At 31.8% G+C, this 13,706-nt stretch overlaps 1 protein-coding gene across 12 annotated transcripts in view; it reads right to left on the reverse strand.

Moving 5' to 3' along the window:
- LOC123554864 (acetylcholinesterase-like) overlaps positions 1 to 13,706 on the reverse strand; it is a 183,351-nt gene that overhangs the window by 51,024 nt on the left and 118,621 nt on the right. For 10 of the 12 annotated variants that reach the window (XM_045345237.2, XM_053547635.1, XM_053547637.1 and 7 more), the window contains one exon: positions 12,795 to 12,906. The exons of the other annotated variants lie outside the window; for them this stretch is intronic. The gene's annotated coding sequence lies outside the window, so the exon portion shown is untranslated. The remainder of the gene's footprint in view (positions 1 to 12,794; positions 12,907 to 13,706) is intronic. 12 annotated transcript variants of the gene reach the window in all.

Below are 13,706 nucleotides of genomic sequence, written 5' to 3' on the forward strand. Positions count from 1 at the left end.
TGAATGAAGCATTGACTCATTTAAACGTAAGGTTAAGGAACATTTTTTAAGCTTAATATGACTTTTAGTTAGATTTCATTATAGATAGATTTTTGCATTGTGTTTTTTTTACTAGTCAATCATTTTTTATACTAGTCAATCATTTTTAAGCATAGGATTTTTATACAAACTTATCTTCGGGCATTTTTCTGTGATTATTTTTTTACTGTGATAAATTATTCTTCCTATGTCATACAATACTATATCTTAAGGACCACAATGGAAATAAGAGTTTATTTTAACTCTTTTTTGTGTAATCCTTAACATATAATGTTGATTGACATGGCTATATTAATTCATACATGTTTGTTTATTGTTTGATTGTATGTTTTAATTATAAGTCGCCATGTAAATTGTACATTTTATGTTGAAATAAATCTATCTATCTAGTAACCGGAAATGTGATCTTTCCAATCAGTAGATTTATTCTAGCATTTACTACCACACCTATTATTGTTTGTTAGTACAGGTAGGTACCTGTCGGAACTAACTGGAAAGTAACGAATCTTCTCTTACTCATATGATACAAAGGAGCACTGCAATTCATATTGAATCAAGATACGTTTGAGCAATTTCTGTAATATTTAAGAGTAGGAATTTTTGTAAGTAAATTCTTTGAGCTGTGACAATGCAATAAGGAAAGCCGCGAAGTGAATTCAACTTGGGTCTGGTGGCTTTACGGCAAGTTATGAGAATATATCTTGTGCTAAAAAAACCCAATACAGTCATCTTTAACTTTTTTCTTTACTCGTTATTTATATTTTTCTTTTGCAAAATTATTTTCTACATAGCCTTGCGGCATTTAAAGAAATGTAAATAATTCATAAACTAATATATGAACAATTTGTTGCTGAGTTAGAAATACGTATTTGTCTTAGACTAGAACGACAATTCTATATGAATGACACTAATTAACGTTACCCTCCTACAACACCCTGAATTATTTATCATGATTTGTCTCAGATTTCGGAGAACCACCATATTATTTGCTTTTCTGTAAAAGACGTGAGTTTTGAGAACGCAGGGGAATTGCTGTCAGCCCACAAGCTTTGTTTTAAAATCATGAAAAGAAGCAAACTGAATCCTTGGGGCAAACAAACCATCATTCGAGTCTACAGGCTGAGTAATATTCGTCTATTTGTTACACGCATTGGATGTATACAACATAAAATGACGAAATCATATGGTAACATTTCAAATTAAGAATGTAAGTCAATATTTCATGAAGATCACTGAGGTATGAAAATTGTCGTCTGATGCTGTAGTTCTGCAATGCCATTGCTTATTTTATATCCCTTTTTTACCTATCGTCAATATAGTAAATACATCTAGTATTCGTAACAATTAAGATTGAGAAACTCATACTGTATATTCATTTTAGAGACACAAAGGCAAAAGTATCTTTAATGCCAAGAAAAATTAACCAACCTAAATAAATGTTATCATTTAATTTTTGACATTTTAAAAGAAAGCATTCCTTTTTATTTGAAAACTTTTATAAATCTAGTAATCAACAAAAATGTTCTCATGTTATTTAAACATAATTTTGTGAGGTTCATTTGATTTTTTGACGTCATAACAATCTACGTGAACTTCAAAAATACATACTTAACAGCGAGCCTCGGTTAATTTTAATGAGAAACCAAATAAAACGGCACTTTACTTTCTATATTTAAACCGAGCCAGCATTTTTATTACCCTGCGTTGTAACAGAAATACTATGAAATGCACATAAACTCAACCCATTGAAAATATATCAAAATTTTATGATTTTTATTACAGTTTGCTATAGCATTGCAAAAGATGGTATATAATGCGTGTCATATTATATCATTTCATCGAAATTAATGGGAAGTGTTCCTTTTCAAAATTCACCTGATTTCAGCTAGCCTAAGGGTGGATATTATTGCCGCCATTATTGTCATGGTATCTACATGTATGCTTGACTTGATTTTTCCGCATGTTTCAACTCGGAAGCTCTATTTCATTCACACCATAGTAATATCTCTCACAACCAGAAGTATTACAAATATATTACAAACTTACGTAGAGTGGCAAAAAGGTAACATATAATTTTTTACCAAAACAATCACTAGACACTTATACAGTCATACAAACTCTGTGTTGTTTTGTTTTTTTTCATTCCTACAATAAGAGACCCGCAATCAATGAACCGCTTCATTTCGGCAAAGGTCATATCACCCTCTACGGTGTTCAACGGCAATCATAACAAAGGTTATATTCTAATACCATGTAAGTACAATATATTCGGCAACATAACACAACCAGATTTCTTTATGTTTTTACTTTTTCCCAGATCTATATTCACCAGAACAATACCTTAATTATAATATAATTAATATATATAATACCTAAAAACACTGAAAATCAAATGTAGCACTGTACACTTTTATGCTACTTAGAATAATTTGCCAACGATAGATCTGATTATATTTTATCATACATTTTATCATAAAGGTTATTGCTTAAATGATGCAGTATTTGTTTGCTCAGAACACACGTTATGCTTCAGAGTATGACTGAACGATTTCACAAATAATGATTGAGTTCCTCCTACACCAAAGTAAACAACTGTGTGCATGCCATCTATGATTATGATAACAAAACTAGTAACTGTGGTTTGTAACACCAATTGTCTAAGAAACATCTGACGTTTTGTAAGGGCAATGTGTATGTATATGTTGAAACTGACTAATCAGATTATATCGCTGTAAAGTTACAGAAATAACAGCAAATGAGCACACTAAGAAAGAAAACTTAGACAGCGATTCATTAAAATAAACACTTTTTTGTAGTTCAACTAATATCACATTTTCTATACATTAAACATCTTTAAATAGGTGTCCCTGAAGATAATTGAAAAACTAATACACATATCGTTTACTTCTCTTCCAATTGTATTTGCAGTAAAGCTAATATCCAACGAAATGGCAATTTCCAATTTATTCGATTTTACTACTACTGTGACAATAAGATACTCATTAGATTTTAAAAATACTGGACCTCAAAGAAATAAGAACAGCGCCGTTATCTGCGTCCACATTCGTCACTTTTTAAAATCTTTGTTGTCGAAACCACATGCTAACGTCAGTAATGACACAACGAACATGCAAGAGAAATGATCAAGATTGCATCCAATCTTACCTTTTGGAAGTCACCGCCACAACTGAAGAATTATCGCATATCAGTAGGGGCCGTAAAGTGAGTTTTCAATCTTTGTGAATCACAGTAAAACAACATTTAAACAGTATATTACAAATGTCCACTAAAGAACTACATATTAACAGAGATTTCTTTGTATTTAGAGGTGAAGTAAAATTGTAACGTCATCGGAGACGGTGGTATTTTGATAGAATAAGGACTATAAAAACATCATCAGTTAGTGTCAAATTTTGGGCATTTCTCGCCAAAGAAAAAAACATACATAACTCACGGATGCTTTCATGTCAATATATTCACATGTGCGCTGAAATCCAAATTAACTAATTATAACATAATCAAGTTAATATGTAATAATGAACAGATATTGTTATGTAATGTACCCATTATTGCTAACAATCTTAAGAATGCACTGCTACTAGCAGTTATGTTAACAGAATGAACAAAATGCGATAAGCATTATCATACTAACGATGAATAATGACTATACTTATACTTACATTAATACTAGAAGTTCAAAAGGTTAGATTTTTATTACATACTGAAGACGTATTACGTCATTGCTTGCGCACTTTGCTTTTGGATAGCATGATGTAAAGAAGACTACTTTTAGCATAAATAATATGTAATAATGATGATAAGGAATATATCTATCTTAATGCGACTGAAAAATGTAGAATGCTGATTGACAATTACAAACATTCAACGCTGGTATCTTGCAGATAAAGCCTTAAATTTCAAACATTTGTAAGTGCAACATCTATTATTGTTGTAGTGGATATGATCTAGTTATTTTCATGTCAAAGTACTTTTTAGGTGTTCCAACACTTTTGTTACAATAAATCAGTCAAGTGTAATGTCTGGATTTATAGTAATGAAATGCTTCTTTACTTTTAGAAATACACGTATGTGTATAAAACACCAATAACTTACACTTACAGCTTGGTTTATGAAAAAAGGTCATTTTTTATTTTTTTTAAATTATGTTGGAGTCACACGAATTGATAACATATTCTCCTGACCCGCAGGTGTGCTAGCTTGTCTTTAAAAGGGAAGTGTAAATCATACCTAGGTTTACACAAATAAGAACAATTTAACATTACAGATGATATTTAAGAGAAATATAAACAAGAGCACCGCCTTGCGGGTGCAGACCCTCATCTGATTTTTTGTCTCTGTGTAATAGAAATATTGACCTACCCATGACTTTCTAAGTCCAAAAGGGGCCATAATTCTTGCAAAAAGCAATGCAGAGTTATGATACTTGCTGTGCAGAGTAAGCTTTTGATGGAGAATAAGTGTTGCAAGTTTTAAAGCAATAGCTTAGACCGTAAAGGAGAAAAGCTAACCTAAACACAAAACTTAACCAAGAAATCTGATATTTTCTAAGTCCAAAAGGGGCCATAATTCTTGCAAAAAGCAGGATGAAGTTACGTTTCTTGCTGTACAGAGTCAGTTTTTGATGGTGAACAAGTGTTGCAAGTTTCAAAGCAATAGCTTTAATAGTTTAGGAGAAAAGCTGACCTAAACACAAAACTTGTAATATTTTCTAAGTCCAAAAGGGGCCATAATTCTTGCAAAAAGCAGGATGAAGTTATGTTTCTTGCTGTACAGAGTCAGCTTTTGATGGTGAATAAGTGTTGCAAGTTTTAAAGCAATAGCTTTGATAGTTTAGGAGAAAAGCTGACCTAAACAAAAAACTTAACCAATAAATCTGATTTTCTAAGTCCTAAAGGGGCCATAATTCTTTGCAAAAAGCAGGATGAAGTTATGTTTCTTGCTGTACAGAGTCAGCTTTTGTTGGTAAACAAATGTTGCAAGAATCAAAGCAATAGCTTTAATAGTTTAGGAGAAAAGTTTACCTAAACATAAAACTTAACCAAAAAATCTGATATTTTCTAAGTCCAAAAGGGACCATAATTCTTGCAAGAAGCAGGATGTAGTTATGTTTCTTGCTGCACAGAGTCAGCTAATGATGGTGAACAAGTGTTGCAAGTTTTAAAGCAATAGCTTTGATAGGTAAGGAAAAAAGCTGACCTAAACATAAAACTTAACCAGGCAACGCCGACGCCGATCAAGTGATGACAATAACTCATCTCTTTCTTTCAAAAAAATCAGATGATCTAAAAACGTTAAATTCTTAAAACAGCTTCAAATGGTCATCAACATAGGAATTCGTGCTAAACAATTCTAGTTCTAGTTCTAGAGCACATAAAAGGTACACAACAGTTTCAATAAACTACTTTTTTTAATCATTATCATAATAAAAATAATGAAAAATATCTTTTAACACGTTTTCAAATTTATCAGTGATTGCATACTTTGTTTTGATATATTAATCAAGTTATGATATTTGACAACTTTACGCAATAACAAATTTCTCAAGAAAAACGTCTATTAAGAATATGTGTTTTTAATGTGAACACAACGAACTATTGAAGCGTTTTGTAAGCTACATGTTTATATTTTGTAAAATTTAATATAATGAAAGTTTAAATTATGAAAATAACCATTTTAATTATATCATATGCATATTTCATCATATTATTTGTTGAATAAGGAAATTTTGGTAAGCATATTTAAATGAAAAGTATTGCAATTTGTACCCGGAGCACACAACAATATAACTGCTTGATCGACAACAACATTTTAAAACTATCTAATATTTCAAAACTCTGAACAACTTTAATTTGATACTATCATGAAAATGGATCATAGTGTGTGAAGCCAAATTCTACTTATGAAACTAGTCAATAATTGTTGTACTTTTTCAACATAAACTACTACAGATACAAGAAGATTTTTACGTTTAGCAAATCACTTCAATATAAAACAATCTATATACTTCTAAACAAAGATATATTCTATGATTGGCCGTGGGATGTGAAGCGATATACGACATAACCTTGTGTAATTTTCTTTTTCGACTTGAGTGGCAGTTTGATAGCAATGACATTAATTAATGTCCTCCTCCTACAATATTTTGAATTATTTATCAAGATTCGCCTCAATGCCCAGAAAACTACCTTGTAAAGTACATGCGGCATTTTTGTTTCTGAAAAGAAAATCAGCTTGGAATAAGCAGGGGATCTGTTGCTACTGCCTACATCATTTTGAACATAAAACCTTTGGATAGAATATGTTAAACAAATATTTCTATCTGATACTAAACTTTGAGTAACGTTGATATATCTGAGTGAATGTTTCAAGCGTTGTGCTTGCATGGCATATCCTAATATCAATTTTAAAACAACATAAAAAGATCATAAAAGTAACATTTTCCGTAGTCATTTTTCTCGAGTGTAAAATCATTTTTATTCGAGAAACGTTGTATGACACTTTTGAGCTTAAGACATGTCCCTTTTTACTAAAACTAAATATAATTATCTTAGCTTCAAAGACATCTACCTTTTTTTAGCATTCTATATGGGTTATCTATATAGGAAATATAACGTATTACAGATAAAAGACACAAGACAATCCGCATGATTTTAACTCGTACGAATCAAGCAAAACCAGAAACTTGAATACACTTAATTTCGCGAGCTTACATTAAGTGTCTATTTCCTAATTTCCTGACGTCAGTAGAAACCATTGTTTGCAATAAAAATCCTAGAATAAACATAAAGTCTCTGTTAAGCCTAATGAGAAAGCAATAAAAAGCGCGCATCTTTTAACTAACTTTACTCTCAATATTTATGACGAAGAGACCTTGTTTAACCATTTTTCTGTACATTTCTTCGGCAGCAATATTCTTTGACAAATCGGAATAATTTGAAATTGCTTATTTAATTGGCTAAAACGATTGCCCAAGAACTCTCTTAAAACTTGTTCAAAAGTTTCTGACAAGAAGATTTTTTATAGTCTACACTAATATATAGATAAATAGATAAGAAACTATGCCCTGCCCTGAGTTGCTACCTATAAGTTGACATAGCATCAACAGACATTGACTAAAGTGTTCGTAATACCAGATTATGTCGACCCTCTCGCTAAAAATAAACTTCGGCATTTCCTTTACACTTAGGAAACGGCTATACGTGCTAATTACTGGACAAAAACTAGTTTCGCAATAAGCCACTATTTATGTCTACGTATACAATGAACTTCCTGTAAAGTATAATTCTTGAACAACGATTTTTAAGTATTGTTAAGGCTCCATACTCTATTAGTTTTGAACTACACCTGCTATTTTCATAATCAATCACACCGATATAAAATGTGTCACAAACAGCATTTGGAATAGTATTATATATTACATACACCTGCACTTAAGCAATCGTTCGAACGTTACATATTCACTTCACCTGCAGGTGCTGGTATTGTGGAAACTAAGACTATAAACACACCTGGTAATACACCAGAGAGCATACAACAGCTTCACTACAGCAATTAACACGTACCGCTGGTCTGCAGCGGAAGGATACATGGAATTTAAATCTGTTTAACGGACAACTTATCTCATTCTAACCGCCAGAAGTATTTAAAGCACTAACAGAAAATTTTGTAGTAACTCCTTCTTTACTTAAAATGAGTTACGACAGATATCCGTGCGCGTAAATAGTGTAAGGACGAACACTTTAATACAGGACAGCCAAAAGTACCGAAACGAAAACAGAAAGATAAAAAATATCACGCCGTGATAAATCTCAATAAAACTAAGTAAATGTGCAGCATTTTGCTGACATTATATTCAATACTTTGGAAAAGTCAAAACAAAGTCAAAAGTATTTTAGAATTGAAACAACAAACTGTATATAAAGGTTTTATTAAGATAATGTAACATAAATGGATTTTCATTTAAAGATAATACATGTATACTAGTTTTATAATGTCTTTAATGCCAAGTCTACTTGTCTCGACAGTAAAATTTCACATATATAATAACTGAAATGGCAATAATACAAGTATAGGAACAGTCAGTAGCTGAGGTTAAAACTACCCATATTGCGCAAAGATTTTAGTAAAACACTCCTTCTATAATCTTCTATCCGTGTCCAATAATGAAAACGCCGTAAAACAATCATGCTACAGTTTTATTCCTGTTAAAACAGGTCAGTAAGGAGGATAATTTTTGCGACTTTGACTAAAACAGACATTGTGATAAGTTACAGACTCCGGTATATACCCGATTCAAGCGATTTTAATGATAAGTATCTTTAATGTACTGGTATATATTTTGTAACCATGGTAATTCTTACCCTAAGTATATTATACATATTATACACTAAATGCATGCGGACATGCAATAATTTGCGTACTTTTACGCTGCGCTCTGACTGATAATCACTTCCTGATATGCGCAGAAGACCGCTCCAGGTCTCTAGTGAGCAACATCGATTTTGTTAGCCCTCAAAGTTGTTTTAAAAGCATATTATATAAACTGGTGTTTTTAGACAAAGTAGCTACTGATTGATGTTAAAAGTTTGTTTTCTTGCAACAATATATTATTCAGCTCGAAATACAAAGTTTCAGACGTTGGAAGCACAACTCACTGAGGGTCGACATAATCTGGTATTATTTGAAGAAGAACACTCAGTCAAAATCTGTTGATGCTATGTGAAATTATAGGTAGCAATACCATGATAAAATATTATTATTGCAAGATTTACATATGTCTCAGTTTAATTCTTAACATTGACATTCACCATATTCACTGCGGACAAAAAATCATATATTGATTGTAGAAAAATGGATTGTCATGGCACTGAGATCAATATGTTTCAACAACATAGAATAGATATTTGCAACAAAATATATATGCCCAAATGCATAAAACGTGTTCGCCCACGATATGGCGTTTGATATTGAACTTTTTTCCCTCTTAAGTTCTCATTATGTGTTTAAATATTTTTTTAAAAGCGGGTTGAAAGTTTGTATGCAATAAATGTAGAACGAATTTTAACTATTCATAATTGTCAAAATTATTTATGAGAATCACGGTGTCAAATACATTCGTTCTGCTATGTCATATAAATCTTATATGATTTACAACATTCTTAAAGATATCACACTTAATGTAAATTATTTTAAATACAGTAACCTAGTATACACTTAGTATTTATAAAGTTATAATTTATATCGTTTTTAAAATTTAAAAATAAAAGTACCCTTTGTTCCAAGGAAACCCCTTACAAAAGATAATGAATGCCAAAAGCTATTTCCCCTAAAATTTTAAACAATAATAATCAACTTTCAAATTGATACTAAAGGGATTTCTCTCTTTATCTTTGAATACGCAATGCGTATAGTTACATAATGTAAATACAAATATAGCGTTTTAATGAATAACATGGTAGAAATATAACGGAATAAATTATGCAGTATTATATTAATTCTTCAAATTTTAAGTCAGCAAAGTATATGCATTTGGCCATAAATACGTTTAATAACACAAATCAAGTAAACAGCAAAGACGTTTTAGTTGAATACGTAAACTTGATTTATTGAGGTAGCATCAAGAACAGATTTCTTGATTTGAGCCGTGCCATGAGAAAACCAACATAGTGGCTGTGCGACCAGCATGGATCCAGACCTGCCTGCGCATCCGCGCAGTCTGGTCAGGATCCATGCTGTTCGCTAACGGTTTCTCTAACTGTAATAGGCTTTGAAAGCGAACAGCATTGATCCTGAACAGACTGCGCAGATGCGCAGGCTGGTCTTGTTCCATGCTGGTCGAAAAGCCATTATGTTGGTTTTCTCATGGTTCTTGACGTCATAACAAAAACATGAAAACTATCATTGCGATAATAAACATCCTAATCTCGGTTAATTCTAATGAGAAAGCACAATAAAACGACACAGCTTTTAGTTGACTTACTTGCTACATCTATAGCGAGCGTTTCATACTTATTACAATACTGCTCTAGAGAGTTTTGTGTAATGTTATCAAGGTATGTCTAAAGTATTTTAGGTGTAGCTTATGTTATTGTTTATTTTCACAATGATAAATTAGCATTTGTCTTTAACGAACAAATAATGAAGATCTTAAATTACTAAAATACTTTCAAAATCTTATCCAATGTTAGAGTTTATAATGCATATCACATATTGTGTCATATATTGAACTATTGGTTTTTGTTTATACCAACGCTGGTGACAGTCATTCAATCTACCACTCTTCTTGTTGAATTTCCTACAGATATCAATATGAATGAAAGTTCATTGACTGATGAAAATACAATAAAATCATAAAACCTACAAGAAGATCCTTTGGAAGCAAAGAATGTAACCAAGCAGAATAATAGCAGAGTCTGTTCGTGAGAGGTAATGGAAAGTGCAATACCTCTCACGTCCCCCTGCCAGCGCCTTAAGTGGCGCTCTGTTATATCGGTATTGAATGGACTCCGTTATCCCAAAGAACCAGAAAATATAACAACACTAACCATTTTCCAGCCAAGTGCCTTGTCTGCCTTATACTAGGCTTAGCATAACAATATTATTGTGCAGTATCACACGAGGGAAACAGGGACATACATCTCTATGACCAAGGAATTTGGTTTTCATTTGCTTTGATTTTCGTTATTACATTCTTTTTCTTTCCCTATTGCTTTATATTTCTTCATTTTCTGCTTTCCTTTTTCTTTATATGCCTTATTTGTTTATGATGTTTTCAGTGGCTTAATGATCAATATCAAATAAGATTACAACTCAACATTCAAAAGTTGCAACTTCCGTGTTAATGAAAGAATATTGGAATTGTATACAAATTTGATATACTTCTATACTACAGGTAACATCAAAACACACTTATTTTAATTGTTTGGCAAAACGTCTAAAAATATAGGAATTCACATAAAACACTTTGAAATAAATCAATAAAATGTATACCTCGAATTGATATTTTAATGTATAAGATGTCTTAATATCAAGACTTCAGAATATCAAGCTGATATCGTATTTCTGAAGCTGCTGATTATTTCAACAAGTAATGATAACGTAAAAGATTATCTATATTTGAGCCGCGCCATGAGAAAACCAACATAGTGGCTTTGCGACCAGCATGGATCCAGACCAGCTGCGCATCCGCGCAGTCTGGTCAGGATCCATGCTGTTCGCTAACAGTTTCTCTAATTCCAATAGGCTTTGAAAGCGAACAGCATGGATCCTGACCAGACTGCGCGGATGTGCAGGCTGGTCTGGATCCATGCTGGTCGCAAACCCACTATGTTGGTTTTCTCATGGCACGGCTCATTTCATCTTAGAATATATACATAAATCAAGTCGCCGATTTCTGTAAAAAAATATTCTAAAATCTCAAGCAAGTTTAATAATATAATACAATACGTGAAATGGGAAAACGCCTAATTTAAAAAAAAATTTACAATGTTCATGTACAAAATTTTTATTGAAAAGAAACTTGAAAAAAAATTCTGCCAACTATCATTTAGCATTTTTTGTGTGTGTGTGATTTTTGTGTAAGAAAAGTAAGGAAACAATTAATCCCATCATAATAATCTTTTAACAAAACTGTTATATTGTTAGAATTAATTGTGATTTCCCACTTTTGCAATTTATATACCTTTAAAATGTGTGTGATTTTTGTAATTATTAAAAAGGTTCGAGCAGACAACAGTAATTATTGAAATATCTGGATGTAGCATTTACACTGGCATTAAACGTACTTCTGTATATATTATAAAAGTAGTGCTTTGTGAGTTAGTATCTTATTGAGTTCCGCTATGATAATGACGATATTCTGTAAAGGTTACATATTTTACTCAAATGCAATAGCTTTAAACTTTTGAATTTCAGTCTAAGTTCTCTTATAAAGTAACTTTTAAGAGTTTCGGTAAAAACTAAAATGCAAAAATACAGTTTTCAAAAAATACATTTTAGAGCTATGATTCTACTAAAATGGTGCTAAAGTAGTAATCGTCCACGTGTATTAAGTCTCTTTAACACGTGCTCTACGCCATAATACATGCAGTATCTTATAATTTATATATGAAGAGCACTGCATATTATATTCTATGTTGTATGATGTATATAATATAAATGATGTAGAGGCATACACATAAAAAACAACATTAGAAAATAAAGATAAATTAGGCTCACAAATAACAGAAAAATGGCGCCACTTTGCGTAATTAGAAGGTAAATCAAACCATGTTACATAAAGTTGGTAGTACAACTGTTTTATCACAAACAATCAAAATAAACGTGTTTGAAGTAATCAATATCCTCCCTAATTACATGTAGTCTGAGACACAGGGTTAGTAAATGAGAAAGTTTCAAAAGATTTCTCAGGCTAAATAGCAAATTTCATCAAGCCTGCTAACTGTCTTGTTATGCTTTATAACAGATTCACTTTTCTGCGTACATTTACGTCTTAAAACTCGATGTTGTGGTTTTCCTTTCCTTTTTTTTTATTATCTTAATACACAGTTTTACTTAAGTTTCCACGTTTGTAGAACATAGACAGAAAACATGCATAAGTATCGTCAATACATACACATGCATTTTTCCATTACAATAGCTATTTTATCTAGATAACAAAATAAAAATAGAGTTTTATTACTAGCAGAAATCCACCAAACTTCCTGCCAACATTGTAAATAAGTTGCTGTACTTACATCTCCTTGTATCACATATAAAGTTATTGGCTTTTAGCCGCATTCATTCATCAGCACTCTCTCTCGCGTCAAGCGTATAGTATCCCACAATACATTCTACACACAACTTGGTCTGTAATAGAAACGAGAGAGCGTATGTTACAATTAACCTCTAGGATTAGAAGAGTTGTTTTTGCGGATTAAGGATCAATATCAACGAGCGTTTAATTCAACATTTGTAACATCTGTTTTGGAAAAGAATACCATTGACATCATCTTATGAGGTCTTCTCATTAATATTCTCTTGTTATTCCGGTTTGACTTAGAAACAAAGAGAATGGAGCCAATTTGTTGTATCCGTATTGTAGTTATGAAAAATAAACTAACATAAACTGGATGTCATAAAAATCCTTATAGTTAAGCATAACAAAACGCTATTTGTTGTTATTATTATTATTTACCTCCGAATTCAAACATGCAAGAACGAAACAGTAAACTAGTCTGGAGGGCGTTCTCTTTATATTTATTTACAGTGTAGTATCAATTCTATAGATAAAATTTGGAAATATTTGCAGTAACTTATAATGCACATCAACGTCGGTACGGCTTCGGTTAAGTCAAAATAATAATACAAAACCTTTCCCGCCAAGAAATAACATTACGGCCATGTTCATCCCAAACAGGTCACAGTTGCTTTTTTTTTATTTGTATTACCTTTGGCTTGGTAGGAGTTTGAGGAGGCCGTAGCTAGGACTATTTTGTTGAGGGTTTCTATAGAAGATAATAGGTAAGGGTAGATTTCTCGGAAGCACAGAGCAGCAAAAACACAGTTATTTATAAATCAAACAAATACAACAAGAAAGAAGTGTCTTAAGCTTCAGTCTAAATTTATAGAAACTAAAAGTTCAACGTATGGCAGCCTTGTGTTTAGAT

The sequence above is a fragment of the Mercenaria mercenaria genome, chromosome 7, assembly GCF_021730395.1.
Source record: "Mercenaria mercenaria strain notata chromosome 7, MADL_Memer_1, whole genome shotgun sequence".
Lineage (NCBI taxonomy): Eukaryota > Metazoa > Mollusca > Bivalvia > Venerida > Veneridae > Mercenaria > Mercenaria mercenaria.